This window comes from Mustela erminea, chromosome 17, assembly GCF_009829155.1.
Source record: "Mustela erminea isolate mMusErm1 chromosome 17, mMusErm1.Pri, whole genome shotgun sequence".
In the NCBI taxonomy this organism is placed as follows: domain Eukaryota; kingdom Metazoa; phylum Chordata; class Mammalia; order Carnivora; family Mustelidae; genus Mustela; species Mustela erminea.
In genome coordinates this window covers 9,940,814-9,957,661 of record NC_045630.1, presented here as the reverse complement: position 1 = coordinate 9,957,661, position 16,848 = coordinate 9,940,814, and the positions used below count along the sequence as shown (strand labels likewise).

At 41.0% G+C, this 16,848-nt stretch overlaps 1 protein-coding gene and 1 long non-coding RNA gene across 2 annotated transcripts in view; both read right to left on the bottom strand.

The window, feature by feature from the left end:
• EFCAB2 (EF-hand calcium binding domain 2) overlaps positions 1-16,848 on the bottom strand; it is a 109,531-nt gene that overhangs the window by 33,968 nt on the left and 58,715 nt on the right. The window lies entirely within an intron of this gene.
• Positions 907-6,525, bottom strand: LOC116576117. The gene is made up of 4 exons (XR_004280053.1): positions 5,355-6,525; positions 5,031-5,104; positions 2,430-2,614; positions 907-1,261 (listed from the first exon to the last, which is right to left on the bottom strand). It is a non-coding gene; the product is annotated as an uncharacterized LOC116576117 (long non-coding RNA).

Below are 16,848 nucleotides of genomic sequence, written 5' to 3'. Positions count from 1 at the left end.
CTCGATCTCACGGCGCGGAGACCACAACCTGAGCCAAAATCAAGAGTCTGACACTTAACTGATTTCTTCCCCACTCCGTAAGTGAACTCTCCCTATGCACTTGGGATATTTCTGGATTTTCTGTTCTATTTCATTGTCTTCTATGCCACACACTCTTCATTGTAAAGGATCTGTAATGTCTTACTATCAAATAAAGCTAAACCAACCTCCTTTCTCTTTTTTATCAGCAGTTTCCTGGCTATTCTTGCTTACTTATTTTTATATGAACATGAAATTCACTTGTGTAGCTCCAGGAACGATCTACTGGTATTTTAACTGTGACTGTGTTGAATTTGTAAGTTGATTTAGGATTACTTGACATCTTTAGGAGTTCAAGTCTTCCTTTCCCACAAACATGGTATGTCTCTCCATTTGTTCAACTCTATTTTTGTATCTTTCAGGTTTTCCTAAGCTAGCATTTGTAAATTTTTTGTTATATTTATGTCTGTAAATTTTAGCTTATAAATGGGTCTTTTCTTCTGTTTTGTATCACCTGACTGGCCGTTATATAGTTGAAGGCTCTTGATTTCTGTGTATTAGTCTTATTTCCTACTACTTTATTATTAAAATTACTTGAGGTAATTTTTCCATTGGGTGTCTTGGGTTTTCTAGAGATTTCAGGTCTGCAAATAGGGATAGTTGTCATTCTCTCTTCTATCTTTTCTACCTTCTACTATGTCATGCCCAATATTTATGCCTCCATACGTATGGAGGCAAGTATGACTTGTCTAACTGTGTTAGCTAAAACCTCTAATACTAAATTTGGGGGGCCTGGTTGGCTCAGTTAAACGTCCCACTCTTGATCTCAGCTCAGGTCTTGCCCTCGGGGCTGTGAGTTCAAACCTCGAGTTGGGCCCCATGCTGAGCATGGAGTCTACTTAAAAAAATTCTAAATAATAATGGCAAGTACGGATATTCTCATTTTGTTCCTGATTTTAACAGAAATGTTGATTGTCCTTCCTCATTAAGAAATTGGATTTTAGGCGGAGATATTTCATGTGAAGATATACATATTTTCAGATCTACTTTATTGAGTGTGATGGTTGATTTTATATGTCATTTTGGTTGGGCTTCAGGGATGCCCTCGCAGCTGGTAAAATATTATTTCTGGGTGTGTGTGTGAGGCTGTCTCCAAACGCGATTAGCATTTGAATGGCAGGCTAAGAAGATAAGAAGACCGCCCTCACCCCAGCAGGTGGTCATCATCTAATCCAACGGAGGCCTGAGCAGGAAAAAAAGGGTGGAAGAAGGGCAGATTTACTGACTTTGCTTGAACTGAGATACCAATCTCCTGCCCTGGGACACCGGTGCTCCTGCTTCTCCGGCTTTTGGACTCGGATTTACACCATCAGCTCCCCTGATCCTCTGGCTTTCAGACTGAGACTGAATTACATCAATGGCTCTCCTGGTTCTCCAGCTTACACACAGTAGTCATGGGACTTCTTAGCTTCCATAATTGTGTGAGCCGATCCCTATAATAAATCGCCGTATCCCCTCACTCTATATATAAATATATAGATACAGATGCAGATACAGATGTAGGTATAGATGATACAGACAAATCCAATTGCTTCTGTTTCTCTGCAGAATCTGATGTATTGAGTCTTTAAAATTATGGACGTGTGTCGAATTCGGTCGAATGCCTCTTAAGTGTCTATAGAGATGATCCTATGATATTTCCTCTCAGATCTATGAATATAATTAAATATATTAATACTCCTGGAATAAATCCCATTTTGCTTTAATACGATCCTGCATTTTGTTGCCGGCATTTCACTTATAATCTATTCATATCTAATCTAATCTAGTCTAATCACTTTTAATCTATTCATAATAATGAATAATATCTAATAACTTATAATCTATTCATAAAGTAAGATTGTTCTGGAGGATTTTTAAAATTAAGTTATTGTTATCTGTATTATAGTTATCTCTGAAAAAGAATTTGGAAGTTTGCCTTCATTTCTTATTTTCGAGAAGAACTTGGTACAAAAGTTTTTTTCAGGTTTGATAGAATTCTCCTATGAAAGCATCTGGATGGAAGGCTTTCAGTGAGAGAGCTGTTTGAAAACTTCCCTATCGATTCTGTCGAAGTGAGTATGTTTAGATGTTCTATCTTCACGGGGATCCAGATTTTGTTCATTTGTTTTGCTTTGTTTTTTTGTCAATTAGCTTTTTTTAAGTGTATAACTCGGTGGTTTTTAGGAGACTCACATGGTAAGCAGCCACTACCACGACCTAATCCTAGAACAGGTCTGTCACCCCAGAAAGGATCCCGGACCTGTTAGTCCCTTCTCATTCGCCCTCCCCTCACCTCCTTGGGATCACTAACTACTGCCACCCCCCCCACCATGGATGCCGACTGTGGACACTTCCCAGAAGCGTCATACCACCGTGGCCTTCTGTGTTTGGTGTCTTCCACTTGGCATAATGTCTCCCGGGTTCACTCTCCTTGTTGCGTGGCGCGGGCCAGTTCTTTCATTCTCCTTTGCTGAAGAACATTCCAGTGTATAGATACACCACATTCTGTTTATTCATTCATCAGTGGATGGACACTTGAGTTTCTCCTTTTTGGCTATTAGGAATAATGTTGCTATGAACATTCATGTGCAAGTTTTTGTGTGAACATAATTTTTCATTTCTCTTGGGTACCTGCCTAGGAATGAAATTTCTGGGTCACAGAGTAATTCTGTTTTGTTTAACTTCTTGAGGAACTACAAAACTGCTTCTGAAATGGGCTGCATCATTTTACATTCCCACCAGCAGCATATGAGGGCTCTAATTTCTCCACATCCTCACGAACATTTTTTATTTTACATTAAAAAAAATTATAGCCACTCTAGGGGATCTGAAGTAGTGTTTCTTTATGGTTTTGATTTGTGTTCCCCTAACAACTGACGATGTTTGGCATATTTTCATGTGCATGTTGGCCTCGAAATATGTTCTTTGGAGAAATGTCTTTTCAAATCTTTTACCCACTTTTTAATTGGGCTATTTGTGTTTTTATTACTGACTTATTAAGAGCTCTCTGTAAATTCTGGATGCTGATATATGATTTGCAAATGTTGTCTCCCCTTCTGACTTTTTATTTTCTTTACAGTAAAAAATGACTTTTTAATTTTGATTTAGTCCAATCTATCTATTTTTCTCCCTTGATGACCTGTGTCATATTTAAGAAACCACTGCCTACTCTTTGGTTACAAAGACTTCCACCCGGTGTTCTTGTAGAGTTTTACAGTTTTAGGTCCTACATGTAATCTCTTATCTAACTTTGAGATAATTTTTGCATATGGTATATGGCAGGTGACCAACTTCATTTATTTGCTTGGATATACCCAGCTGTCCTGGCACCATTTGGTGAAAAGACTATTATAATTTCTCCATTGAATTTGACTTGCCAACTTTGTTGAAGAGCAGTTGACCGTAAATGTAAAGGTTTATTTCCAAACTCTCAACTCTGTTGCACTGAAGGACATGGGTAGCCTCATGCCATTATGCCAGTATCACAGAGTCTTGATTACCCTAGTTTTGCTTATTTATTTATTTTCAGGATTTTTTTTTTTAAGATTTTATTTATTTATTTGACAGCGAGAGATAGCAAGAGAAGGAACACAAGCAGGGGATGCTGGAGAGGGAGAAGCAGGCTTCCCATTCAGCAGTGAGCCCGATGCAGGGCTTGATCCCAGGACCCTGGGATTATGACCTGAGCCAAAGGCAGATGCTCAACCACTGAGGCCCCTAGGCACCCCAGCTATAGCTTTGTTTAAATACTGAAATTGGCAAGTGTAAGTTTGACTTTGTTCCTTTTTGAGAATGTTTGTGGCTATTCCAGGTCCCTTGCAATTCCGTACAAATTTTAGGATCAGCTTGCCAATTACTGAAAAAAAAATTTAGGGGCATCTGAGTGGCTCAGCGGGTTAAGCCTCTACCTTCGGCTTGGGTCATGATCTCAGGGTCCTGGGATGGAGCCCAGCATCGGGCTCTCTGCTCTGTGGGGAGCCTACTTCCCCCCTCTCTCTGCCTGCCTCTCTGCCTACTTGTGATCTCTGCCTAACAAATAAATAAATAAAATCTTTAAAAATTTAAAAGGCAGCTGGGATTTTGATAGGGATTATGCTGAATCTGTTGATTTGGGGAGTATTGCCAGCTTACTGGTAATAAGTGTTCCAATCCACATATATGAGTTTTGACAAACTCATATTCTACTAGAAAGCTGCCCTTTACAGCTAGATTTTCATATTTGCTTGCACAGACTTGTACAAACTACTCTCATGATGTTTAAATTTTCTCTGTTTTGACTGTTATTTCACCCCAGTCATTGGTGACTTTTTGTGCTTTTCTCAAAGAAACAAGAAATGCCAGTGACTTGACTTTTTTTTTTTTTTTAACTTTTCACAAGGAACCAGGCTTTCATTTTATTTATTAGTTCCTACTGTTTCCTGGGGCCATTATGCTTTTATCTTCACCAATCCCTCTCTTCTGGTTTCTCTCAGCTCACTCTTCTTCCCTAGTTTTTTGAACTGAATATTCTGTTCATCCTCTTATGCTTTCATTTTGCTTGATAAAGGCATTCATGAATTTTGATTTGGTTGTATCTCATGGATTCTAACGCCATTTCCATTTCCATATCTCATTTCCATTACGGTTACTTTCCAGAAGTTTTCAATTTCATTGTCCTAAAATTTCCCCTTTGACCTAGAGTTGTTCTAGATTCTTAAATTGTTTTTTCCAGATTGAGCTCCAGATGTGGATGTGGATAAGATTTCCCAGGACAGGGCATAAAGTGAAAAGAGGGATGGGGAGGAGCCTCTGGGGACATTAATATGTCATCTAGAGGCCCAGCTGTCCCCAAAAGGAGCCGAGAAGGAAGAACTGGAGATGTTGGATGAAAACAGCAGGTGAACTCAGGGAAGACCAGGGAAGAGACAACTGGTGACCTCAGGAGACCGCAGTTTGAATGGGAATGGGGTTGGAGGTCGAAGTCAAATTACCAATTGCACATGAAGAATGAATAGAGGCAAGGTTCTCAATCCAAACAAACTCTCCTTCGTACCAAGATTCTCAGCTATGAAGAGAAAGACAATGACATTAGCCGGGGGTTTTACTGGGTCAGAGCTTTTTTTTTGTTGTTTTACGTGAAAGATATGTATGTAGCGGGATATTTTGCCATGACAATGAAAATCTTTTCATCCAATTCATGGTACCTTTTTCTCCCCCAGCCAAGGTGGCCGTGCATTCCACATTCACTGCCTCAGGGAGAGGAGGACTCAGCACAATACAGAGATCAGGGTGAATGCCAAGGGAAGCTGACTCACTTGTGAATGCACGGCTAGGCACTCAGACCATCCAGGCCTGCCCCTGTGCAGACTTCCTGTTTCCGGTTTGCATTGGGCCGTGGATTCAGGAGAGCCGCTGGGTCTCTTAGGATGGAGAGCTCTCAGGGCTCAGAGAGCTGCAGTCCTCGGCTCTCCCATGTGCGGTCTTGGGCCCTCTGGGTGATGGGGCAGCTCTGTAAGGCCACCACACGCATACACACACACACACACACACACACACACACACACACACACACACACAGAGTTAGCCATTTCCCCCCCCCAACCTCTAATTAAGATTCCTTTGAGCAGAGCATGGGAATCCCTCTTGCCCCACACCCTTGTCCGTAGCTGCTACTGAAAGATTTCATGTCACTGGAGCTTGCTGAAGTCCCTGTTCAAGTCTTTGCTCATTCTCTTGGTGGGGGGCTTTTTTTTAGACAGTCCCTGGTGATTCCAGTGTGCCCTCAGAACTGGAAACCATGGATCTGGTCTACATGTCAACCTACCTACCCTCCCAGAGTTACATTTTCTTTCTAAAAACCCAAATCCGTTAGTTACCTCTCTGAGTTGAGGATTTCTGCTGTCTGCATAGGTAACGGTATCCAGGCTTCGCAAGGCACAAACAGGACCGCTCCCTGCACAGCCCAACTCACCTTTACACACTCATTTCCAATAACAACACAAATGAGTAACATAGTCTCTGCTAATATCATTGGCACTGAATACAGAAAAAGACCATGTTGTGCACAACAATGAACCCAAACATTCAAAACATTTTGTCTTCAATATGCTTGTAACTCAGGAGATGCAAGAGAAAGAAGCTCTTAGTGAAAAACAAAAATACTTCCAGAGTTGGGTGAGCAAAGGAAAGATGGCCAAAATGAGTTCCCAGTGAAAAGGCTGGAAACCATTACAAAATGCACCGGTAGTTTTCAGGGAAGAAACAGCAACAACAACAACAACAATCAGACATTTGAGTGTCACATTTCAGTAATTCAGAAAATGAAACAGAAGGCGACTCCAGGTTAGGAGCTGGTGTACCTACCAGGCCTTTAAATTAACCAGAAGCCGACCTGAATTACAGCATGTGCAGCCTGGCTTCTGGCCTGCTTTCATCTTGGCATTACGCAGTGACACTTCCAAACACTGGTTTCGGAGTCCCTCAAAGACTCAACTAATGAATTCCCATGCTCCTTGGGACCCTGCTCCCGTAATCGAATCTCCCTTTCACAACCACTCAAGAAGCATCCAGAACAGTCCCGTCTTTCTCACCTCCCCCAAGGAAAGACCAGATTTAGACATCTGGCCATATCTATAGATGAAATGGATGAGGTTTCCGCCGCTCCCTCTGGGTACAACTTGTAGGACGCTGGATTCCATGGCCACAATGAACTGTGGTCGGGACGGAGTCCCTTGCACTGGGTATGACACAGAAGCACTGGTTACTGACCCTCACTGCCCTCCTCACTGCCCCCCAACGAGAGCTGGGGCAATTTCAAACAATTCCCAGGCTTTTTTATGCAACCACAAATATATCTGCTCTCCATAGCTTGCGGTTTTTAGGGTAAATCATAAAGGGAGACATTTTTTACATCATGCTTGTCAGGAGTAGCAAACAATGAAGGCTGTTCCCTTAGTCCCCATCAGCCCTAGGACATAGCCTGTTAGATATCTAGGGTCCCCAAATCCTTCCTTGGGTTCCAGAGGAGAAAATTCAAAAATGCCGCTCTGCAAGGACAACGAACACCACTACAACAAACGCCAGCAGCCAGTGGCTTACTACACTTACGGAAGTGGCTTCTTTTAAATCCAAAATGAGTCTTCCTGATCGAAGAATGGCTTTGCTCCAAAGACTCATTCCGGGGGCCAGCTCCTTCCATCCTGCGGTTCCATCAGTTTCAACACATGCCTTCCGGCGTCACTCAGCTTATATGTGTCCAGCCGGAAGGGGAGAAAATACGGAGGACCATACGTGATAGGTTTTTAAGCATTAGGTCTAAAAGTGATGCGCATCACTGCCACCTACATCCCACCAGCCAGAACTCTGGCTAAACCCTACTTCCCAGCCTCCCTCTATCTTCAAGGGAATGCGTGAATTTGAGCTTAGCTATACGCTCAGGAAGAATAATAAAATTAGACTACCCAATCTCTAGCACAGCCAACCACCATGGTGTGAATCACTAGCACTGCCAGGGACGAGGAGAATTAGTAGCACTATCGGCCTAGATATTGGGTTGAAATGGCCTAATACGCCCTCATCAGGATTTGGGGGTAACTGTACCAGATAGAGAGCAATCCTTGTGAGAGTTCCCTAACGTACAGGTTGTGCTGCTTTGTGCCGTTTGACCTCCTTCCCTGGGCACAGCTGCTTTAAGCGGAGATGGAAACTTAATCAAATATGATCTCTCTCCATGGGCCGACACCAGAAAGCCTATGACACTGTGTATCAGCGTGCTGCTCCATCATTATTTTATTTTATTTTCATTATATTGTATTTCCTATGTTAAGGAGACCAGGTTGAGGCTGCGGGAATATGAACCTGGAAGTCACGGAGGGTAGCCACCCAGAGGTCCCAGGAAGCACACTGAGACCACCGGTCCCCAGCCTCTGGCTACCGATGTTCACAGCCGTACACCAAAATTCGCCCCAGATCCAGACAATACGGTAAACACAACAGACAGCTAGCTACAATCCAGAGTCAAGTGAGTCGGCCTCCAAAGCTATTAAATACAGAAAACATCCTCTTTATCACACAGCAAGTTAAGTGTCCCAACAGAGTAGTTGGACTCCAGGAGTTATTTGTCTGTCACGTGTATCCTATTTGGCTCCCGTTTATAAAGCCCGGGGTATGGTTTAAGGGGCTTTCTGATGCCCTCCAATACACTAAAACTTAGTGCACTTATGCACATAGACCAAGAATAAACTGGGGGGAAAAAAAGAATAAACTGGAAAGCTACATCCATTCTGGACTCCGGAACGCTACTGAGACGTCATTAAAATGAACTTCAGCACGGGCTTGATTCCATCCCAAGGGAAGAGTACCATGCAACGAAAGCACGCAACCATTTGAGGAAAAATGTAAGGGTGGGGTAAGAAAATAATGTGTACGTATACACAGAATATTTCTGGAGTGATCCCTAGGAATTAGTACTTGAGTAACGAGTACTTTGGAGGGGTCCTGAGTGGCTGGTGGAAGGGAGTTAGACTTTTCTCTGTACTCTGTTCTCTTTGAATTTTTAACCATGTAAATACATTATCTATGTTTTAAAAAAATGTGTTTTTTTTAAAGATTTACGTATTTTGAGAGAGAGAGAGAGAAAACAAGCAAGCAGGGAAGGGGCAACAGGAGAGAGAGAGAATCCCGAAGCAGACTTCTTGCTGAGCGCAGAGCTCCACGTGGTGCTTGATCCCAGGACCCTGACATCAACCTGAGCCAAAGATTAAGAGTCAGCCACTCAAACAACTAAGCCACCCAGACACCCCTAAAAATTGTATTTCTCACCTTACAAATTACAAAATTTTTCATTTTACAAACTCTTCATGTTTTCCTCATTATCTTCTCTGAACTTAAAATAATGTTGCTCATCACCAGGAAACCTGTGAGATTCCACAATTTCTTCACTTTAAATTTATTTTTTTCTTTTGTTAATTCAAGTAAAATTAAACTGATACTTTTTATTTTTTTAAAGAATGGGTATTGTGATCTTATTTCTACAGCATAGTCTCCTCCTTCATGCATTAATAAATGTATGTATACCGTGGACCTACCATGCAGCAAACACTGTCCTAGATGCTAAAATACAGCAGAGAGCAAAACAGACAGAAGGTCCTCCCTCAAAGAGATTATATTCTAGATTTTTTTCTTCCACATGTTTTCTTTTGTCCTGTCTGTCCATTCCTCCTCCTTCCTTTTGCATCAACTCCCCACCCTTCTAGCCATGTACCTTATTACACATGGGTAAGAAAAACATCTAGAGCTACACTTGTGTAGCATGAACAACTGTCCTTTCAGGAGGCAGGATTTGGGATGATTTTTTTAAACTTTAAGAGATTATTTAATCACAGTTATAATCACAGTTCATCAAGAGGGTTGTAATAAGCAAACCAATTTTTTAAAGATTTATTTATTTGAGAGAGAGAGAGAGACCGCATGCACTGGCGGGCTGGGGGAGGGGCAGAGGGAGAGAGAGACAAGCAGACGCCCCGGTGAGCAGGGACACTCCCCACCCAAACACACACACACACACAAACTCAGTGCTTGATCCCGGGACCCTGAGAACAAGATCTGAGCCAAAATCAAGAGTCGGTCAACACCCTCAAGTGACTGAGCCACCCAGATCTCCATAAGCAAACCTATATTTTACAAAGCAACTGGAAAGTGAGATGGTGAAAAGACAATGTATAAACCACTCTTGAGAAAAAATATTTATTTTTACAAATAATTGTGAAATATTACAGAAAAAGTACAGAAAAAATATAACAGCCATATATCCAATATTAAGATTTAACCGATGTTAACCTTTTGCCACATCTGTTCCAGATTTTTTCCTGAACAATAAAACATGGCAGAAAACAGCTAAAGTCCCACTTCCCACTCTCCATTCCTTCCCCCTCTGTCTTCAGGTGACACCACTATTCTGGGGATAATACTTATCATTTCCATGCATGTCATTGTATTCATAAACAAAAGACACCATTATTTTGTAGGTTTAAAATTTATATATATTGTATCAGAACATATGCTTCCTTCTGTAATTATTTTTAACTCAACGTTGCTCTTGAAATTTATCCAAGTTATCCTCTAGTCTAATTCATCAGTCATTCTGCTCATATGCGTGAACTATGTATAAATGGACCTCAGTTTTTATGATTAATTCCCTACAAAGTAGTCCATGGTCCAACAATCCCATTCCTCTTTAACACTGTTTTTCCAGAGCACAGATACAGATCTATTGACCTGCACAGTTTTTCAGTTTATTTGACAAAGAGAGAGATCACAAGTAGGCAGAGAGGCAGGCAGAGAGAGAGGAGGAAGCACGCTCCCCACTGAGCAGAGAGTCTGATGTGGGGCTTGATCCCAGGACCCTGAGATCACGACCTAAGCTGAAGGCACAGGCTTAACCCACTGAGCCACCCAGGCGCCCCAGACCTGCACAATTTTTCAAAGCTCTTTGAGTCTCAAGCTTTCTCAGGTAATAATTGTTTTTCACTACCTGATTAAACGTATTGTGAAGGGTTGCTATTAACTTATCTTCAAACACAGCATTAAATCTGAAGAGGTAGAAATCATATTTATGGTATCTCCAGTCTTCTTTGGAAGAGTGATCCCTAATCCATCACAAAGAGGTTCTTACTACCTACTTCTTACTGAATTTTAGACAAGACCTAATACACTCCGAGTTCCTGCCAACTGCTTAAGAAACTCAAGTCCCCTTATCAGCGTACAAGATGAACAGTGGATGTTGGGTGCCTCAGAGAGTCGTGCTGAGTTGAGGTGGAAGCACTGGAAAAGAGACTCACCACATTAGCAGGACACCGGGGGCTGCTGGGCTGCAAAAAGTCTGCCCAAAGGTGAAGAAAACAACTAGAAAATATTGGGGAAAATCTCCTACAGTGGAGGTAAGAGTAAAGGAAATATAGAATAGTCTAGAATACCAATCACGTCACTCTGCAAAGGCACTGAAACATAGCAAGGGCGCACATGGATGTAGCTGGGGAAAGGGGATGACCAGCATGTTTATTCCAGGATCGGACCTACATCATCTTGGTTCACCAGATTCTTGAGGATTAACCCATTCCAGAGTTAATGAGAAAGGAGTGTTAAAAACATATATAACTTGATCTGACCTCCTATACTTTTCGAAATGCTTTCATGTTTCTTCATTTGCTACTCTTGACACTCCTGTGGTTTAAGTGATGGCAGGAATGAGGAAAATGAATAAAAAGAGGTGGTAAGAGGTGGCACACAAAAACCCAAGTCTAGTAATCAAAACAGTATGGTACTGGCACAAAAACAAACACATGCATCAGTAGAATAGGATAGAGATGCAAGACTATGCAATGGAGAGAAGACAGTCTTTTCAACAAATTGTATTGGGAAAACTGGTCGGCTACATGCAAAAAGATGAAACTGGACCGCTTTCTTACACCGACTCAAGAAAAGCCCCCTCAAAATGGATTAGACCTAAATGTAAGATTTGAAACCATTAAACCTTTCTTCCCGGAAGAAAACAGAGGCAGTAATCTCTTGGACATTGCCCTTAGCAACATTTTTGTAGATCTGTCTCCTCTGGCAAGGAAAGCAAAAGCAAAAATAAACCATTGGAACTACACCAAAACAAAAAGCTTTTTCACAGTAAAGGAAACCATCAACAAAAACAGAAAGGCAATCTAGCGAATAACAGAAGATATAGCCAATAAGGGGTTAATATCCAAAATATAGAGAGTGTTTATACAATGGAACACATACACACATAAAACAAACAAACAAGAAACCCAGATAATCTGATTAAAATGGGCAGAGGGCCTGACTGGACGTTTTTTCCCCTGGAAGACATCCAGATGGCCAACATGCACATGAAGAGGTGCTCAGGGAAATGCAAATCAAAACCACAATGAAATACCACCTCACACCAATCAGAATGGCTAGTCCCAAAAAGACAAAAAATAACAAGTGTGGGCAAAAAAGAAGAGAAAAGGGGAAAAAAAAGAGAGAGAGTAAAGGGAACCCTCGTGCAGTGTTGGTAGGAATATAAATTGGTACAACCCCCGTAGACAACAATAATGGAGGCCCTCAAAAAAATTAAAAATAGAAATACCATATGTTCCAACAGTTTCACTACTGGGTATTTATCCCAAGACAACAAAACACTAATTCAAAAAGATAGATGCACCCCCATATTTACTGCAGCATTTTTTACGACAGCCAAAATATGGAAGCAACACAAGTTTCCATCGATAGATGAACACAGATGAATGGATAGAGAAGATGTGACACACACACACACACACACACACACACACACACACAGAGCCCGGAACATGCCTTTGCCATAAAAAAGAATGAAATCTCTCCATTCGCAGCAACATGGATAGACCCGAGGGTATTATGCTAAGTGAGATGAGTCAGACAGAGAAAGACAAATACCATATGATTTCACTTATATATGGAATCTAAAAAGCAAAGGAAATGAACAAACACACAAAAACCAGACAGACCCTTAAATACAGGGAACAGACTGGAGGCTGCCAGAAAGGAGAAGGGAGGGTGGATGAAATAGGTAAAGAAGATGAAGAGGTACAACTTCCAGCTATAAAATAAATAACAAATGAAAAGAACAGCATAGGGAATTAGTCAATAATATTGTAATAAGGTAAAAAAATAAATCAATCATAGAGCCAACAACTGGCTCTACCAACTTCTAGTATACTTCTATCGTTAAGAGTCAAGGATGAAAGAACATACATTACAAAAAACTAGATTGGTTTGTGATTCAGATTTGAGCGGCATTCAAATTAAATTCATCATCTACATGGAAAAATTAATTCACTCCTTTAGAGACATTCTTTGTGGAATGTTGTGGGTTTTTTTTTTTCCTTTTTACCATACTAGCTTTATTTAGGTTAACTTAAATTTATTCTATTAAAACCACTCTGATGACTTTGGTTTGTTTCCAAATTCATACTCAAATGGTCTGTAATTTAACCATTTTTTTAAAGTTTCTGAACACCAGAAAGTAAAAATAGTCAAAAGACAGATGGCATACATTTCACGCACTATGGCTAAGATCTTTAATATATAAAAAGGTAAACAATTCAATAAAAAATGGGAAAGGCCATGAACTGTCAGTTCAAACAAAAGGAAATACAAATCACTTTTAGACATACAGAAAGAAGTCCATAATTAGAGAAATGAAAATTAACACTGAGTTTCTATTTTTCACGTAACACATCAGCAAAAATCCTAAAGGTTGATAATTAACTTTGTTTGAGATTGTAGGGAAACAGCCACACTCATAAAATGAAGTAAGAGAACACCCTGTCAATATAGCAACTTCAGCAAAAATATGGAGATGGATGGTAGTAAAGTCAATATACTTAAAGTCACTAAACTACACACTTAAAAATGGCTAAAATGTTAAATTTTATGTTGTATATACTTACCATAATAAAACACAAGCGTGTGCGCGCACACACAGTATTTGCATAGACTTTCTCTGGAAAAAACCTGTAAACTCTTGCCTTTAAAAAGAGGATAGCCGCCTGTGTGCTTCAGTCAGTTAAGCGTCTGGTTCTTGGTTTCAGCTCAGGTCACGACCTCAGGGTCCTGAGAGGGAGTTCAAGTCAGGTTCCACGTTCAGCATGGAATCTGTTTGTCCTTCTCTCTTCCCCTCACCCCTTGCCCCCACTGTTCTCTCTCTCAAATAAATAAATGAACAAACAAATAAAATCTTAAAAAGAAAACAGAGGAAGTGGATAGCCATGAGTTAGAGGCAAAAAGATGTATCCAATACTACTTTTTTTTTTTTTAAAGATTTTATTTATTTATTTGTCAGAGAGAGAGCAAGCGAGAGCGAGCACAGGCAGACAGAGTGGAAGGCAGAGTCAGAGGGAGAAGCAGGCTCCCTGCGGAGCAAGGAGCCCGATGTGGGACTCGATCCCAGGATGCTGGGATCGTGACCTGAGCCGAAGGCAGCTGCTTAACCAACTGAGCCACCCAGGCGTCCCATCCAATACTACTTTTTGTACCTTAAGGATCTTATCCTGGGTCTATATATTATCTTTCAAAAACTTCATTTTCAATCAGCCGTATTGATTGAAATCTCAACACAGAGCAGGAAAATGTACGTAAGTCAAAATGTATTATGTTCGGGGCGCCTGGGTGGCTCAGTTGGTTAAGCCACTGCCTTTGGCTCAGGTCATGATCCCAAAGTCCCGGGATAGAGTCCCACATCGGGCTCCCAGCTCCATGGGGAGTCTGCTTCTCCCTCTGATCTCCTCCCCTCTCATGCTTGCTCTATCTCTCTCAAATAAATAAATAAAATATTTTTTAAAAATGTATTATGTTCTAGGTTTTATATGAGGCAACACTAAAATGGCCCTAGTTAGTGTTGTTTTTTAAAAACCTGCCTTGATGTTTTTCAAGGTGCCAACTTGCAAACACTATTCAACAAGGAAAATGAACTGCTTCAAAAATTAAAAGATCAAAACAGAATGCACAGGTCGCCTGGGTGGCTCAGTGGGTTGGGCCGCTGCCTTCGGCTCGGGTCATGATCTCGGGGTCCTGGGATCGAGTCCCGCCTCGGGCTCTCTGCTCAGCAGGGAGCCTGCTTCCCTCTCTCTCTGCCTGCCTCTCTGTCTACTTGTGATCTCTCTCTGGCAAATAAATAAATAGATAAATCTTTAAAAAAAATAAAACAGAATGTACAGAAATATGTAAAAAATTCTTTTTTTAAAAAAAGATTTTATTTGTTAATTTGACAGAGAGAGGTCACAAGAAGGCAGAGAGGCAGGCAGAGAGTGAGGGGGAAGCAGGCTCCCTGCTGAGTAGAGAGCCCGATGCGGGGCTCAATCCCAGGACCCTGGGATCATGACCTGAGCGGAAGGCAGAGGCTTTAACCCACTGAGCCATCCAGGCGCCCCTATATAAAAAATTCTTATGAGAGGCTTGTTATGTATAATTACTAATCCAGAGAAAATAGAGGAAAAACAACTCTAAATTGTTTACTTCTAGAATATATAAAGTGTACTACTACTACTACTAATACCTAATTTGTTCTAAGTTTTAAATCCCAAGCTAGTTTTTTCTGAGCTGATATTGTTTTAAGAGCTTTAAAAATGTCCACTGACACACTGGTTCTCATATTTTGGGCTCTCGGAACTCCTTTTGCAGTCTTAAACATGACAGAGATCCTCAGAAAGCCTTTCTTTCTGCGAGTTGTATTTATCTGTATTTGCCATATTAGAACTCAAAAAATTTTAAAATATTCACTTAGAAATCTTTTTTAAATATTTAAATCTTTCATTTAGAAAAACAATAAATTCATTACAAGTGTATGTTAATAACATAATTTTATGAAAAATAACTATTTCCCACAAGAACAAATTTAATTAGAGGAACGGCACCATTTTACATGTTTGCAAATCTCTGTAATGTCTGGCTTAGCAGAAGACAGCTGGATTTTCCTATCGGGTTCGGCATCCAATCTGTTGGGATATCACACATCATGTAGCTTTTCAAATACTCCAATATATACTTGTGAAAAAACGAGAATGAAAATAGCAAATAGTGACTTAGATTTATTATAAAAATAGTTTTGACTTCCCAGACCCCTGAAAGGGTCCTTTCTATGAGGTGAAGGAGAAAAGTAAGTTACTCAGAGAACCAGGAGTGGAGCCCAGGCAGTCTGCTTGTGGACCCCGGGGTCGGCCCTCAGAGCCAGGAGGACAGCCGCAGGGACCCATTTGGTGATGTTTTACATAGTGGTACAGTTTCAGATTCGATCTTTCCATTTGTGCAAAGCAGAGGTAGGGAGAAGGGAGAGTAACAGCCACAAAACTCATCTGTAAGGGGCCTGGGTCGGTCCTACAAGGAAAACGGCGCCTGACCTACAGGGTAGGGAAGACACAGCCAAATGTGCTAGAAGCTTCTCCAGGAACAGCTCTCTCCTGCCCACACCAAGCCATTATCTCTGTCTCTGGACTCACTCCATCCGCTTCTCGACACCGCTCTTTATGTAGAATTCTGCCTTCGATTCTTTTTCTCTCCCCAGTTTTCTTAAGAAAAAATTTGACGTGGATCAATCGCTGCGTAAGTTGAAGGCCATACAGCATGACGGTCTGATTTATCGATGTTGGGACATGATGACCACAAGAGGTTCAACCGACATATCTTCTTACACACACACACACACACACACACACACGAAAAGGAAAGAAAAGGTCTCCTCATGCTGAGAACTCTTAGGATTTACTTTCCTCCCAGCTTCCCTGGAGCCCATTTCCCCTTTCACAGCACATCCCTAGTTCTCGGCTCATAACTGAACTTCGCTCCTTTCAACCAGGCTCCTCCCATTCCTCCTCCGAGGACCTCCCCACCCTCCGCACCTGAGTAACCGCAAGTCTGATCTCTCCTTCCGAGTTCGTTTTTTTCATTGTCTGTGTTTAGATTCCACATATACATGAAATCACAGGGTGTTTGTCTTTCTCTGATTTATTTCACGTCGCATATCCCTCAGGACTGAACCATGTTGTCACGAACAGCGGGATTTCCTCGTTTTTACGACTGAGTAACATTCCATTATGAGATAGAGATACACATACCTATATCTGTATATCACAACTTCTTAATCCATTCATCTGTTGATGAACAACTGGGTTATTTCCATGTCTTGGCTTTTTTTTTCAATTAAATTTTTTCAATTAATTAAAAATATTTAAAAAGAAGAGTAATAAAGAGCTCAGTCCTATCAGCACATTTTAAATTTATAAC